The sequence below is a fragment of the Lithobates pipiens genome, unplaced genomic scaffold (assembly GCF_037356315.1).
Source record: "Lithobates pipiens isolate NorthernLeopardFrog02 unplaced genomic scaffold, aLitPip1_a1.2 Scaffold_28, whole genome shotgun sequence".
NCBI lineage: Eukaryota > Metazoa > Chordata > Amphibia > Anura > Ranidae > Lithobates > Lithobates pipiens.
This window is the reverse complement of record NW_027507789.1, coordinates 8565076-8579439: the sequence shown is the minus strand read 5'-3', so window position 1 is coordinate 8579439 and position 14364 is coordinate 8565076. Positions and strand designations below refer to the sequence as shown.

The following is a 14364-nucleotide window of genomic DNA, read 5'->3' as shown; positions in this document are numbered from 1 at the left end:
CCAAAAGAAACGCTTTGGGTTGCACCACACTATGGTGTTTCATCATTGACAATAGCTCGCATCATTCAAATGCCTTTGGAAGCCTGTTGTCTAAAGCACATGGTATATTTTTTGTTGTTTGTCACGTATTTATTTACGAGCACTAGCTCCGTACGTATGTTTTATTTTTATTTTTTTTGTGTGTTTGCACAGAGATGGAGGGTGCAGGTCATTGGGAGGTATGCATTGATGTTGGGGGAAGGCTCTGTGGCCTTTAAGTCTTTTTCTTCTCCCCATTCCGGAGGGATCTTTCTTCGGGAGAACCTCTCACCAAGTACTTGGTGCTCCACCTTTGGCTGACCCCTAAGGAGTAGGGTCCACCTTGCTTTGGTCTAGGTAGACCATGGTGTAACTTGTCTCTGTCAAGAGTGTTGAATCGCTTCTCAGGCCTTTTGGCTAAGATCAAGTGTAGTATCTGTTCTTATCAGTTACCAGGAGGTGGCGCTTGCTTCCGTCCCTGTTCTATGGCGAGGTGGAGCAGGGGTGGCGGTTGCTATGCAAAACCTGCTGGTGTAAAGGTGACCCGGAGCGGTTCGTAGCCGAAAGGGAAGCCTTCTGATGAGGATGGAGAACCACTGGTCGGCGCCAGGGGAGGGGACCCTGGCCTTCTGGCTTGGCTTGTGGCAGCTTTAGCTCCGGTCAGTTTTTCGGGAGGGAACATTTGTTCCTCTGTTTCCAACAGGGGGGCGGCCTGTACTTCCCGAATGTAATTAGGTAGGAGTGATGGGAGCAAGGGTGAGGCCTGATGGTAAAGGGTCCCACTAAGCTCCTGGATCTCCATGCCTTTCTGGCTGGGGTGGGAGCTGTCGTGGTCTGGATTGGGGGGGTCGGGGATGCTTCTTTGGAAAAGCCTATGGTGATGTGCCCCTGAAGTGGCAGTTCAAGGGTGCCTTACATTCACAGTGATTTATCACTTGAAGTTTGGCACCACGGACACTTCACTAACACACTTTTTCACACCTGCCTCTAGGGCCGGGCCTTTTGGCTAGGACCAGAGGAATTTTTGATTCCTGGCCAGAGGGCCTGGCCATTGTATTGCACAATGGCCACCTTTTCACTCTCCTCTTCACTATCCCTTTCCCCACTTTTTATTTATTTTATTTGTGTTGTGTGTCACGTTTTATGTTTGTCACTTGCACGTTTGGTTAGTAGGATGTCGGTCCTCGGGCCAACCCTGAACGTCTTGTGGGAGGGGGGACATAGGCCTTCTGGCTTGGTTCGCCTTCTCTTTGGGGGGTCTCCCTTCGGAGGAGCCCCTACCCTAGTACCTGGGTGGGTCTGTTTCGGCAGACCTTCCGGAGAAAGGCGGTCGTCCGGCTTCGGCTGGATGGGCCATGTATTTGGTACCTCAGTCCCCGTCTGGAGCCTAACGCCCTGGGGGATCAGGGTAAGGTCCTTCCTTGTGGAGGATAGCAGACACGTTTTTGTGTGTCACTCATGATGTATGTGCACTTTTTTTGGCACCAGGTGGAAGTTTTTTGGGGTGTGTTTTGCACGCCATAGGCTTTTTTTTTTTAAAAAAAAAAGAGTGTTGAACTCTGGGAGGTTCACAAGCACTTCCTATTGTACCCTCTGTGCACCTTTTTTGTGTGCTGTGATTTCACAGTTCACTTTTTCTGTTCACAGGAGTTCGACAAACCACGGCACCGAGGAGCTCCCAAAAAAAAAAAGACCTGACAGTGAGACACATAGGGGACACTTGGACAGGCACATAGAAGGTTTCTGAGTGATCCGCTATTATTATTCCCCCAGGAGTGGTAATATTTTGTATGTTTGTTGATCAGGAATCTATCCCGTTTTTATAATAAAAGAAACTCTAGATCTCTATACGAGCAGACCCAGTCCATCCAGTAACTAGTGGCACTCGCTTTCCTCTAGCAAGCAGGCACACTTGAGAGCCCTAAAACCAGGTCTTAGTCACAATGCCCCAGGAGCTGTCTACCACCCAGCTTCCGCATAACACTCTTCAGTGGGAGACATAAAAGATCCTTCTCCAGACCAGAGCTCCAGAATGATGCCCTCCAGGAAAAGTCTTTTAGCAATGTTCTCCAGGCCCTCAGCCCATTACCCGCTGGGGTCCAAACAGCAATCAAGGGGCAGCAGCCCTAGGAGAAGTAGAACCTTCCCTGAAGAGGTAAGAATGAAAGGGTCTCCCAAAATATTTATCACCTTCCCAAGCCACCTTCTGGACAACCCTCCCCCCCCCCCCTTCCAGGGATTGGCTGAGGTATAATAAGTTTTCATAACTGAGTGATTGACCCTCCTGCTCTATCTTCTGGAAGCTTCTTCCAGAAACAGGCAGGAGTAATCAATCACCCAGCCTGAGAAACCCTGACCAGTCCAAAAAAACTGATGCTTGCTCCACTAACTACAGTGATGCTAAAAAAAACGACATTTAGCCTAACAGAGGCAGGGTGCTACATGCAGATCCAACACACCGCATTTGTGCTGTAGTGTGTGAACCTAAAAAATAGCTGCAGGTTCAGTTTATGTCTGGCCCTGAAAGACGTCAATTCTGATGAAATGCGTAGGGCGGAGGGGGTGGAGCTCCACTTGTGTTTAGCTGGTTAGTGGAGGAGGAAGGGAGTGGGCTGACATTTACCACTGTGTATACGCCCCAGAATTGTGACTCTAAAGTCAACTGTATTGGGGACAAGGAGAGGAGAGGAAGATAGAGAACAGCGGGATCAACCAGGCTTTTCGCAGAGTGTAGAAAACAAATCCCATAGTGACGCAGGTTGAATGTTCGGATGGAGGGAAGTTTGGAGGACACCTGAGACATGATGCCAGTCATACTAAAAAATATCCTGCAGGTTTATTTGTACTACTTAGGACATTTATTTTTATTTGCAGAAGCGGGGGTTGTTCTGTACTTTCCTGTACGTTGCAGTGGCCAAAAATAGTACAGGGGCATTTTTTGTGCATTGAAATCTTCCAAAGGGGACACTAGTTCTGGTGACAACCGGGAATTCCCTCACTTCCTGTTTTGAACATGGACTGGAAGTGAAGGGAAATTTGGGTTCATACAGAGGAATGGGGATTATTTGGAACCATTTGGGATTATTTGGGCTCATTTGAGATTATCGGGGATCATAGGAGATTATTGGCGATCTTTGGAAATTATTGGAGATCATTGGGGCCATTGGGGATTATTTGGAACCACTGGGGGTTATAGGAAATTATTAGAGATGGTTGGGGATTATTTGTGGCCAATGGGAATTATTTGGGATTATTTGGGCTCATTTGAGATTAATGGGGATCATAGGAGATTATTGGAGATCTTTGGAAATTATTGGAGATCATTGGGAATTATTTGTGACCATTGGGGATTGTCGGAGATCATTGGGGATTATTTGGAACCATTTGGGATTATTTGGGCTCATTTTAGATGATCAGGGATCATAGGAGATTATTGGAGATCTTTGGAAATTATTGGAGATCATTGGGGCCATTGGGGATTATTTGGAACCACTGGGGATTATAGGAAATTATTGGAGATGATTGGGGATTATTTTTGTCCATTGGGGATTATTTAGGCTCATTTGAGATTAGTGGGGATCATAGGAGATTATTGGAGATCTTTGGAAATTATTGGAGATCATTGGGAATTTTTTTGGACCATTGGGGATTATCGGAGATCATTGGGGATTATTTGGGACCATTTGGGAATATTTGAGATTATTGGGGATCATTGGAGATCTTTCAAAAGTATTGGAGATCATTGGGAATTATTTCGGACCATTGGGGATTATCAGAGATCATTGGGGATTATTTGGGACCATTTGGGAATATTTGAGATTATTGGAGATCTTTCAAAAGTATTGGAGATCATTGGGGATTATTTGGGGCCATTGGGGATTACTTGGAACCAATAGGGATTATAGGAAATTATTGGAGATCTTTGGGAATTATCGGAGATCATTGGGGATTATTTGGAACCATTTGGAATTATTTGGGCTCATTTGAGATTATTGAGGATCATAGGAGATCTTTGGAAATTACTGGAAATCATTGGGGATTATTTGGGGCCATTGGGGATTGTCGGAGATCATTGGGGATTATTTGGAACCATTTGGGATTATTTGGGCTCATTTTAGATTATTAGGGATCATAGGAGATTATTGGAGATCTTTGGAAATTATTGGAGATCATTGGGGCCATTGGGGATTATTTGGAACCACTGGGGATTATAGGAAATTATTGGAGATGATTGGGGATTATTTTTGTCCATTGGGGATTATTTGGGCTCATTTGAGATTAGTGGGGATCATAGGAGATTATTGGAGATCTTTGGAAATTATTGGAGATCATTGGGAATTTTTTTGGACCATTGGGGATTATCGGAGATCATTGGGGATTATTTGGGACCATTTGGGAATATTTGAGATTATTGGGGATCATTGGAGATCTTTCAAAAGTATTGGAGATCATTGGGGATTATTTGGGGCCATTGGGGATTACTTGGAACCAATAGGGATTATAGGAAATTAGTGGAGATCTTTGGGAATTATCGGAGATCATTGGGGATTATTTGGAACCATTTGGAAATATTTGGGCTCATTTGAGATTATTGAGGATCATAGGAGATTACTGGAGATCATTGGGGATTATTTGGGGCCATTGGGGATTATTTGGAATCAATGGGGACTATAGGAAATTATTGGAAATCATTGGGAATTATTTGTGACCATTGGGGATTATTGGAGATTATCAGAGATTAACGGAGATCATTAGGGATTATTGGAGATTATCGGAGATCATTGGGAATTATTTGTGACTATTGGGGATTATTGGAGATTATCGGAGATCATTGGGGATTATTGGAGATTATCGGAGATCATTGGGAATTATTTGTGACTATTGGGGATTATTGGAGATTATCGGAGATCATTGGGGATTATTGGAGATTATCGGAGATCATTGGGGATTATTGGAGATTATCGGAGATCATTGGGAATTATTTGTGACTATTGGGGATTATTGGAGATTATCGGAGATCATTGGGGATTATTGGAGATTATCGGAGATCATTGGGGATTATTGGAGATTATCGGAGATCATTGGGAATTATTTGTGACTATTGGGGATTATCGGAGATCATTGGGGATTATTGGAGATTATCGGAGATCATTGGGGATTATTGGAGATTATCGGAGATCATTGGGAATTATTTGTGACTATTGGGGATTATTGGAGATTATCGGAGATCATTGGGGATTATTGGAGATTATCGGAGATCATTGGGGATTATTGGAGATTATCGGAGATCATTGGGGATTATTGGAGATTATCGGAGATCATTGGGGATTATTGGAGATTATCGGAGATCATTGGGGATTATTGGAGATCATTGGGGATTATTGGAGATTATCGGAGATCATTGGGGATTATTGGAGATTATCGGAGATCATTGGGGATTATCGGAGATCGTTGGGGATTATTGGAGATTATCGGAGATCATTGGGAATTATTTGTGACTATTGGGGATTATTGGAGATTATCGGAGATCATTGGGGATTATTGGAGATTATCGGAGATCATTGGGGATTATTGGAGATTATCGGAGATCATTGGGAATTATTTGTGACTATTGGGGATTATTGGAGATTATCGGAGATCATTGGGGATTATTGGAGATTATCGGAGATCATTGGGGATTATTGGGAATTATTTGTGACTATTGGGGATTATCGGAGATCATTGGGGATTATTGGAGATTATCGGAGATCATTGGGGATTATTGGAGATTATCGGAGATCATTGGGAATTATTTGTGACTATTGGGGATTATTGGAGATTATCGGAGATCATTGGGAATTATTTGTGACTATTGGGGATTATTGGAGATTATCGGAGATCATTGGGGATTATTGGAGATTATCGGAGATTATCGGAGATCATTGGGGATTATTGGAGATCATTGGGGATTATTGGAGATTATCGGAGATCATTGGGGATTATTGGAGATTATCGGAGATCATTGGGGATTATCGGAGATCGTTGGGGATTATTGGAGATTATCGGAGATCATTGGGAATTATTTGTGACTATTGGGGATTATTGGAGATTATCGGAGATCATTGGGGATTATTGGAGATTATCGGAGATCATTGGGGATTATCGGAGATCGTTGGGGATTATTGGAGATTATCGGAGATCATTGGGAATTATTTGTGACTATTGGGGATTATTGGAGATTATCGGAGATCATTGGGGATTATTGGAGATTATCGGAGATCATTGGGGATTATTGGAGATTATCGGAGATCATTGGGAATTATTTGTGACTATTGGGGATTATTGGAGATTATCGGAGATCATTGGGGATTATTGGAGATTATCGGAGATCATTGGGGATTATTGGGAATTATTTGTGACTATTGGGGATTATCGGAGATCATTGGGGATTATTGGAGATTATCGGAGATCATTGGGGATTATTGGAGATTATCGGAGATCATTGGGAATTATTTGTGACTATTGGGGATTATTGGAGATTATCGGAGATCATTGGGGATTATTGGAGATTATCGGAGATCATTGGGGATTATTGGAGATTATCGGAGATCATTGGGGATTATTGGAGATTATCGGAGATCATTGGGGATTATTGGAGATTATCGGAGATCATTGGGGATTATCGGAGATTATCGGAGATCATTGGGAATTATTTGTGACTATTGGGGATTATTGGAGATTATCGGAGATCATTGGGGATTATTGGAGATTATCGGAGATCATTGGGGATTATTGGGAATTATTTGTGACTATTGGGGATTATCGGAGATCATTGGGGATTATTGGAGATTATCGGAGATCATTGGGGATTATTGGAGATTATCGGAGATCATTGGGGATTATTGGAGATTATCGGAGATCATTGGGGATTATTGGAGATTATCGGAGATTATCGGAGATCATTGGGGATTATTGGAGATTATCGGAGATCATTGGGGATTATTGGAGATTATCGGAGATCATTGGGGATTATCGGAGATCATTGGGGATCATTTGGGTCTGTTGGGGATTATTTGGGATATATTCAAAGTGATCAACCAAATCACCAAATGACATCCAATAGTCATGAGTGACTTGTACTCATAATGCTAAAAATGTGGGCCATTAACAGCTTCTATGACACAATAGGAGGCCATTTGTTAATTCTACATATTGATGAATTGACACCCTTGGTGATTTGAAGCGCTCAGTGAAGGCTGGGTGGATGCTACATGTCACATTTTAGGAGATCTACACACGCAATGCACCTCATCTGTCACATACGTGGTGGTGGGATGTCTCATGTGAGTTGCTCGTTTTTTGGTTTTCTGGTTCATGCAATAAAGAGATTGGCGCTATGGCCGGGCCCTTATCTCATCACTTCTTCGTTTTCTGTAACCCGCTTATCTGATATGCTGCAACTTGCAGCAGGTTCACTCTTTTCCTGCCCAATGCTGCAGAAAAAGAGAGAGTTCAGCTGAAGCTTTACTGCAGCCAGAGATTGTAGAGGTGATAAAATGTACAAAAAATCAATTTCCCAGAATTCACTTGAGTGACGGCTGACCACCACATGCGAGGTGTTTCATCTGTAATTCCTCAGTAAGAGGCGACCCAGGGCATTACAAGGAAATTTCTCTGTAGTGGAGTCTTAGCAGGTACATGAGTCATCTAGAAATGATTGTTTCGCTTTCCATTTAACTACTAAAAAGAGAAAAAGTGAAGAATCGCAGAGCAGAGGAACTTCGAAACCAAAAGGTGGAAGAGGAGCAATAGGGTGGGGGAGGGGGAGATGGTCAGGGGTAGAACACACAAAGCAGGGGGGGGGTAAAGTGGGGAAAGGGGCACGGGGGGGGGGTTAACAGGAGCACTGGGGGAAGTGGAATAGGAGCACCAGGGGGTAGAGAAGCAGCACTGGGGGGGGGGGGGGGGGTTGTGTAAGAGGAGCACCAGGGGTAGGTGTAAGAGGAGCACCAGGGGTAGTTGGAAGAGGAGCATCATGGGGAAGGATGAAGAGGAGCACTGGGGGTAGTGTAAGAAGAGCACTGGTGAAGGTGGTAGAGGAGCACCAAGGTGGTGGCAAAGGAGCACCAGGCGGGTGGAAGAGGAGCAAGGGGGAGGGGGGTTTAACAGGAGCACTGGGGGAGATTGAAGGGAAGCACTGGGGGGAGGTTTAAGAGGAGCGCTAGGGGAGGTGTAAGAGGAGCACGGGGGGGGGGGGGTGTAAGAGGAGCACGGGAGGGGGTGTAAGAGAAGCACTAGGGGAGGTGTAAGAGGAGCACCAGGGAGTAAAGGAGCAGCCGGGGGTAAGAGGAGCACTAGGGGGATGTGTAAGAGGAGCACCAGGGGGTAAAAGAGCAGCCTGGGGAGGGGGGTATGAGGAGCACTTGCGGGATGTGTAAGAGAAACACCAGGGGGAGGTGGAAGAAGAGCAGGGGGGAGGAGCTCCAGTGGGATCGATGAAGAGGAGCGCTGGTAAGAGGAGAATTGGGGGAGATGAAAGAGGACCACTGGGGTGTGTAGGAAGAGGACCACTGGGGAGGATGGAAGAGGAGCACTGGGGTGTGTAGGAAGAGGACCACTGGGGTGTGTAGGAAGAGGACCACTGGGGTGTGTAGGAAGAGGACCACTGGGGTGTTTAGGAAGAGGACCACTGGGGAGGATGGAAGAGGAGCACCGGGGGAAGGATGAGGAGGAGAACCGAGGGGAGGTATAAGAGGAACACAGAGGGAAAGGTGATGGAGGAGCACTTGGGGAGGGGAAGGGGAGCACTAGGAGATCGATGAAAATGAGCACTAGTAAGAGAAGCATTGGGGGAGATGGAAGAGGACCACTAGGGAGGATGGAAGAGGAGCACCAGGGTGTGCAGAAAGAGGAGCACCGGGGGGATGGAAGAGGAGAACTGAGGGGAGGTATAAGAGGAAAACAAAGGGAAAGGTGGTGGAGGAGCACCTGGGGAGGTGAAGGGGAGCACCAGGGGGAAGAATTAAGAGGAGCACTAGGGAGGTGGAAGAGGAGCAGCACCAGGGGGTGTAAGAGGACCACTGGGAGAGATGGGAGAGGAGCACTGGGGTGTGCAGGAAGAGGAGCACTGGAGGGGGATGGTAGAGGAGCACTGGGGGGGGGGGATGGTAGAGGAGCACTGGGGGGGGGGGGTGAAGAGGAGCACTGGCAGGTTATTGGAAGAGTTCACAGAAGATGAGCAGAAGAACTAGAAGGAGAGAAAAAGAGATGTATGACTAGACAGGTTCACCATGATGTGGAGGCAAAAAATTCCATTCAAAGTCTTGGGGGGTGGTGAGGGGTTTAGAACACTCATCAGGATTTTATTGATTTGTTTATTAAAATGGCAAGGAGCACCAAACACACGTAATGTGTCCAAATATGGTAAAGGTATAACCACAAGAAGCCAACGCGTTTCGAGGCCAAACAATCCCCCTTCATCGGGGGCCGTAGCATCAACATATCAGCGTTCTTCAAGGCTGTGTGAAGGCCTGAGTGTCCCACAAAGACTTCTGCATTGCTGACCACGGCACAAAACTGAAATAAATATAATAAAATATCTATAAAAAAATAAAATGTAACAATCCGAACGGCGAGTTTCATTGAGAATTCTGTTTTCAAAGCAACGGGTGAAAATGTCATCCAGGGACACGGCTCAGGGAACGTCCTGAGGGGGGGAAGGGACGCTTGTCAAATTAATAAACTGTACAGGATACAGAAATATCACCATCGGGGGAGGGGGAAAAAAAATCAAAGTACAACATTTCTAACCGAGAAAGGCTGCTGAGAACCACAGAAAATGATTTCCCAGAAAGACACTCAGTCTGATCTTCTGAGGGGGGAGTAAAGATCCAGTTCAAAGGTTTGGTGGAACGGTTTATTGGGCATTATTGCATTCCGAGAGAGGCTTCTGCTCAAAGTCCACCGCCTGGGGCAGCTCAGGACAAGATGGTGCTTTTCAGCCACCGGGAGTACAAATATATACACTATATTACCAGAAGTATTGGGACGCCTGCCTTCACACGCACATGAACTTTAATGGCATCCCAGTCTTAGTCCGTAGGGGTTCAATATTGAGTTGGCCCCGCCCTTTGCAGCTATAACAGCTTCACCTCTTCTGGGAAGGCCGTCCACAATGTTTAGGAGGGTGTCTATGGGAATGTTTGACCATTCTTCCAGAAGAGCATTTGTGAGGTCAGGAACTGATATAGAATGAGAAGGCCTGGCTTGTAGTCTGTGATCGAATTCATCCCAAAGGTGTTAGGTCGGGTTGAGGCCAGTCACGTTCCTCCACTCCAAACTCGCTCATCCATGTCTTTATGGACCTTGCTTTGTGCATTGTACCAAACCATTTGGTGGAGGGGGGATTATGGTGTGGGGTGATTATGGTGTGGGGGGATTATGGTGTGGGGGGGGAGGGGGGATTATGGTGTGGGGGGGGAGGGGGGATTATGGTGTGGGGTTGTTTATCAGAGGTTGGACTTGGCCCCTTAGTTCCAGTGAAGGGATCTCTTAGGGCAGTGATTTGTGAACCTTGGCACCCCAGATGTTTTGGAACTACATTTCCCATGATGCTCATGCATCATGGGAAATGTAGTTCCAAAACATCTGGGGTGCCAAGGTTTGCCATCACTGTCTTAGGGCGTTAGCATACCAAGACATTTTGGACAATTTCATGCTCCCAAGAAGTTTGGGGACGGCCCCTTCCTGTTCCAACATGACTACACACCAGTGCACAAAGCAAGGCCCATAAAGACATGGATGAGTGAGTTTGGGGTGGAGGAACTTGACTGTCCTGCACAAAGTCCTGACCTCAACCCGATAGAACACCTTTGGGATGAATTAGAGCGGAGACTGCTAGCCAGGCTTTCTCGTCCAACATCAGTGCCTGACCTCACAAATGCTCTTCTGGAGGAATGGTCAAACATTCCCATAGACACCCTCCTAAACCTTGTGGACGGCCTTCCCAGAAGAGTTGAAGCTGTTATAGCTGCAAAGGGTGGAGCCAACTCAATATTGAACCCTACGGACTAAGACTGGGATGCCATTAAAGTTCATGTGCGTCTAAAGGCAGGTGTCCCAATACTTTTGGTCATCTAGGTGTATATCGGCCCTCCAACTGAATAATATACTGTATGTTCTGTCAAAACTTTTCTATAATAATAATAAAGCAAAAAAAAAAAGAATGAATATTAATAATAATACTAATAATAATAAGAAAGAAAAATAAGAATAATATACTTCTAGATTGTAAGCTCTAACGAGCAGGGCCCTCTGATCCCTCCTGTATTGATTTGTATTGTAAGTGTACTGCCTGCCCTCATATTGTAAAGCGCTGCGCAAACTGTTGGCGCTATATAAATCCTGAATAATAATAATAATAATAATAATACTACGTGTTCTGCGACTTGTGTTGAAGGGTGATTGGTCACTGTACAGGTCTTGTTCTTCCCTTAGCCTGTGATTGGACGGTGAAAGGAGAAGCAGCACAGCAATGAGCTTATCTCTCTGTCATTCTGCTCTCTCCTCCAATCAGCATGTCCGCTGCTACCACATAAGCACTGCAGCATAGCTGATTGGTCCCTGTACAGGTCTTCTTCCTCCCCCAGCCTATGACTGGACAGTGAAAGCAGAAGCAGTGCAGTGATGAGCTCACCTCTCTGTCACTCCGCTCTCTCCACCTATCAGCATGTCTGCTGCTAGCATATGAGCACTGCAGCATAGCTGATTGGTCCCTTTGGACCATTGGACAGGTCTTCTTCCACCCTTTGCCTGTGATTGGACAGTGAAAGGAGAAGAAGCACAGTGACGGGCTCATCTCTCTGTCACTCTGCTCTCTCCACCTATCAGCATGTCCACTGCTAGTACTGCAGCACAGATGATTGGTCCCTTGTAATGCTTCTCATCTGATATACTTAATTCATATTTAGGTAAAAAAAGAAAAGGTAATTGCATTGATATATTGATGAATACAGAGTTTAGTAAATGAAATGAAGCTTAATTTTTGCAAAGAATACCCAATCACATGCAAGGAAATTAAAAAACAGGATTTTTGCTCACATATGATTGGATGATGGGAGTCAGCAGAGCTTCCCCTCATGTTCTTATCTCTGGAGGGATTGAACTCGCAGAGTCTATTTGTCTTCGGTAGACGGGGAAATCAGCTCGGGTGACGATTACACCAAGAAGAAGAAACAAAACTGTCAGCAGAGCCGTCCAATCAATGATTGTACATGCTGGGAAATGGAAACCTTCTATTACCCTATTCATGGCTCCCTTCCTCCGGGTACAATGACATAACGATCGTCTGTGGCTGCCTGGAAGGCGGTGGGGGGGGGGGGGGGGATCAATGGAGATAACGCGTATTGATCTGTACAATTCTACATTCACAGATTCTACACTAAGGTTCACAATCATGTCATAGCGCCAGGCAGGGATGGGACGGGGGGGGGGGGGGGGGGGCAGGAGGGACAGATGGCCTGGGCACTGTGGTATCATGTGAGATGTGAGGAGCAGGGGGGGCACCATGAGGAGATAGGGGGGGTATGTGTTAGGAGGGGGGATTTTGGGGGCAGCAGGGGATACGAATTGTCCTAGGAGGGGAAATTAGGGTGTGTGTGCTACCAGTGGTGATTTAGGGGATTTGTGTTGGGAGGGGGATGGGGGAAAGGGTGTGTGCTAGGAGCGGGAATTTGGGGGGTTTGTACTAGAAGTGGTGATATTATTGAGGGGGAGGGGATTCGTGCTAGGAGGGAATTTTTTGTGGAGGAGGAATTTATGCTAGTAGGGATGAATGGGGGGGGGGGGGGGGTTGCGCTAGGAGGGGAATTTTTTTGGGGGGGAAGGGATTTGTGCTAGTAGGGATGAATTGGGGGGGGGGGGGGTTGTGCCAGGAGGGGAATATTTTTGGGGATGGATTTGTGCTAGTTGGGATGAATGGGGGTGGGTGGTATTTGTGCTAGGAGGGTATTTCTCTTTGGAGGGGGGGGGCGTGCTAGGAGGGAAATATTTTTGGAGGGTGGATTTGTGCTAGTAGGGGTGAATGGGGGTGGGTGAGATTTGTGCTAGGAGGTTTTTGGGGGGGGATTTGTGTTAGTAGGGATGAATGGGGAGGGTGGGGTTGTGCTAGGAGGGGATTTTTTTTGGGGGGGGGGGATTTGTGCTAGTAGGGATGAATTGCGCTACATGGGGAATTTTTTTTGGGGGGAGTGATTGGTGCTAGCAGGGATGTCTGGGGGAGGGGGGGTTTGTGCTAGGAGATGTTCTTTGGGGGGGTGGGACTTGTGCTAGTAAGGGAAGAATGGGGGGGGGATTCGTGTTGAGAGGGGATTTGTTGTGGGGGGGGGGGATTTGTGCTAGTAGGGATAATTTTGGGGGATTTTAGCTACATGGGGATTTTTTTTGGGGGGGGGGGATTTGTGCCAGCAGGGATGAATGGGGGAGGGGGGATTTGTGCTAGGAGGTGATTTTCTTTGGGGGGGAGGTGGGTCTTGTGCTAGTAAGGGAAGAATGGGGGGGATTTATGCTTTGGGGGGTGTTTTGTGCTAGGAAGGTTTTTTTTTGCGGGGGAGGGATTTGAGTTAGTTATGATGAATGGGGGGGGGGGGGGGGGTGCTAGGAGGGGATTCATTTTTGGGGGGGATTTGTGCTAGATGGGGAATTATTTTTGGGGGGGAGGGATTATTTGTGCTAGTAGAGATGAATGTGGGGGAGGGGGTTGTGTTAGGAGGGATGAATGTGGAGGAAAAATTGTGCTGGGGGTGAATTCATGCTAGTAGGGATGAATGTGGGGGGGGGGGGATTTTTACTAGGAGGGGAATTTTTGGGGGAGAGGATTTGAGCTAGGAGGAAGATGGGGGGGGGGTGTACTTGGAGAGGAAATTTGAGGGATTTGAAGGGTAGAGGATTTGTGCTAGAAGGGGTGATTTTTTTTGGGGGGGGGGGGCATTTGTGCTGGGGGGTTTCAGCAGGGTAAGCAGATAACCAACAGTTACTGAACTGTACTTCTGATTGGTTTTATTCAGAAGGATTCTGCATACAATGTAGCCATTGTTTCAGTTCTCAGGAGTGCGGAGTGCTGGGAAGTGTCACATTGTTACATTGTATGCGGAATGCTACAGAATCGAACATCAAGGCCGTATTCACACCACGTTTTTGTTTTTTTAATGCATTTTTTTGGAGTGTGTGTCATGTGACAGCATAGCCCAGCCCATTCTTTATGCACAACGGATGCGCCAAAGTAGCTCACGTAAAGAACGCCCTCCTTGTGCGTTATCTTCAGACACCATATGTTAAAAAAAGAAGAGATAATACTCACAGACCAATAAA

The 14364-nt window shown here is 46.2% G+C and overlaps 1 pseudogene; it reads left to right on the top strand.

Moving 5' to 3' along the window:
- Positions 1–414: 414 nt before the first annotated feature.
- LOC143937555 (U2 spliceosomal RNA) lies at positions 415–548 on the top strand (annotated as a pseudogene).
- The last annotated feature ends 13816 nt before the right edge of the window (positions 549–14364 follow it).